At 43.7% G+C, this 2,420-nt stretch overlaps 1 non-coding gene across 1 annotated transcript; it reads right to left on the bottom strand.

Annotated features, from left to right (window-relative positions):
- Positions 1 to 237: 237 nt before the first annotated feature.
- On the bottom strand, positions 238 to 343 carry LOC138989282 (U6 spliceosomal RNA). Its single transcript, XR_011465521.1, has one exon. It is a non-coding gene; the product is annotated as a U6 spliceosomal RNA (small nuclear RNA).
- Between the last annotated feature and the right edge of the window lie 2,077 nt (positions 344 to 2,420).

The raw sequence follows: 2,420 nt of genomic DNA, 5'->3' as shown, positions 1-2,420 counted from the left end.
TGTGTTATTGTTAATTTCCCCTTTCATACTTGTTAGCATTTGTCTTACATATTGTGGTGCTCCTATGTTGGGTGCATATATATTTATAATTGTTATATCTTCTTCTTGGATTGATGCTCTGATCATTATGTAGTGTCCTTCTTTGTCTCTTTTCACAGCCTTTGTTTTAAAGTCTATTTTATCTGATATGAGTATTGCTACTCCTGCTTTCTTTTGGTCTCTAGTTGCATGGAATATAAAAATATGGAACGCTTCACTGATTTGTGTGTCATCCTTGTGCAGGGCCATGCTAATCTTTTCTGTATCGTTCCAATTTTAGTATATGTGCTGCCGAAGTGAGCACCACTCCAGTATTCATGCCTGGAGAATTTCATGGACAGAGGAGCCTGGCAGGCTACAGTCCATGGGGTCACAAAGAGTCAGACATGACTGAGTGACTAACACACACACACACATACACATGACTCACCACAGCTCTCCACAGTGAGAAAAATGAGATGAGCTTATTATTGCCCAGGCGAACAGAGGCTCTTTGAGTTTGGTTCAGTTCAGTTCAGTCGCTCAGCTGTGTCTGACTCTTTGCGATCCAATGGATTGCAGCACCCGAGGTTTCCCTCAGATCAGATCAGATCAGATCAGTCACTCAGTTGTGTCCGATTCTTCGAGACCCCATGAATCGCAGCATGCCAGGCCTCCCTGTCCAACACCAACTCCCGGAGTTCATTCAGACTCATGTCCATCGAGTCAGTGATGCCATCCAGCCATCTCATCCTCTGTCATCCCCTTCTCCTCCTGCCCCCAATCCCTCCCAGCATCAGCGTCTTTTCCAATGAATCAACTCTTCGCATGAGGTGGCCAAAGTATTGGAGTTTCAGCTTTAGCATTGTTCCTTCCAAAGAAATCCTAGGGCTGATCTCCTTCAGAATGGACTGGTTGGATCTCCTTGCAGTCCAAGGGACTCTCAAGAGTCTTCTCCAACACCACAGTTCAAAAGCATCAATTCTTTGGCGCTCAGCTTTCTTCACAGTCCAACTCTCATATCCATACATGACCACAGGAAAAACCATAGCCTTGACTAGACGGACCTTTGTTGGCAAAGTAATGTCTCTGCTTTTCAATATTCTATCTAGGTTGGTCATAACTTTCCTTCCAAGGAGTAAGCTTCTTTTAATTTCATGGCTGCAGTCACCCTCTGCAGTGATTTGGGAGCCCAGAAAAATAGAGTCTGACACTGTTTCCACTGTTTCCCCATCTATTTCCCATGAAGTGATGGGACTGGATGTCATGATCTTCGTTTTCTGAATGTTGAGCTTTAAGCCAACTTTTTCACTCTCCACTTTCACTTTCATCAAGAGGCTTTTTAGTTCCTCTTCACTTTCTGCCATGAGGGTGGTGTCATCTGCATATCTGAGGTTATTGAGATTTCTCCCAGCAATCTTGATTCCAGCTTGTGTTTCTTCCAGTCCAGCGTTTCTCATGATGTACTCTGCATATAAGTTAAATAAACAGGGTGACAATATACAGCCTTGATGTACTCCTTTTGCTATTTGGAACCAGTCTGTTGTTCCATGTCCAGTTCTAACTGTTGCTTCCTGACCTGCATACAGATTTCTCAAGAGGCAGGTCAGGTGGTCTGGTATTCCCATCTCTTTCAGAATTTTCCACAGTTTATTGTGTTCCACACAAAGGCTTTGGCATAGTCAATAAAGCAGAAATAGATGTTTTTCTGGAACTCTCTTGCTTTTTCCATGATCCAGCAGATGTTGGCAATTTGATCTTTGGTTCCTCTGCCTTTTCTAAAACCAGCTTGAACATCAGGAAGTTCACGGTTCACATATTGCTGAAGCCTGGCTTGGAGAATTTTGAGCATTACTTTACCAGCGTGTGAGATGAGTGCAATTGTGCAGTAGTTTGAGCATTCTTTGGCATTGCCTTTCTTTGGGATTGGAATGAAAACTGACCTTTTCCAGTCCTGTGGCCACAGCTGAGTTTTCCAAATTTGCTGGCATATTGAGTGCAGCACTTTCACAGCACCATCTTTCAGGATTTGAAATAGCTCAACTGGAATTCCATCACCTCCACTAGCTTTGTTCATAGTGATGCTTTCTAAGGCCCACTTGACTTCACATTCCATCACCAACTCCCAGAGGTTACTCAAACTCATGTCCATTGAGTTGGTGATGCCATCCAATCATCTAATCCTCTACAAACCCCGTCTACTCCTGACTTCTATCATTCCCAGCATCAGGGGCTTTTCCAATGAGTCAGTTCTTCACAACAGGTGCCCAAAGTATTGGAGCTTCAGCTTCAGCAGCAGTCCTTCCAATGAATATTCAGGACTGAGTTCCTTTAGAATTGGCTGGTTGGATCTCCTTGCAGTCCAAGGAACTCTCAAGAGTCTTCTCCAACACCACACTTCA

This window comes from Bos mutus, chromosome 9 (assembly GCF_027580195.1).
Source record: "Bos mutus isolate GX-2022 chromosome 9, NWIPB_WYAK_1.1, whole genome shotgun sequence".
In the NCBI taxonomy this organism is placed as follows: Eukaryota; Metazoa; Chordata; class Mammalia; order Artiodactyla; family Bovidae; genus Bos; species Bos mutus.
This window is presented reverse-complemented; position numbering and strand designations above follow the sequence as displayed.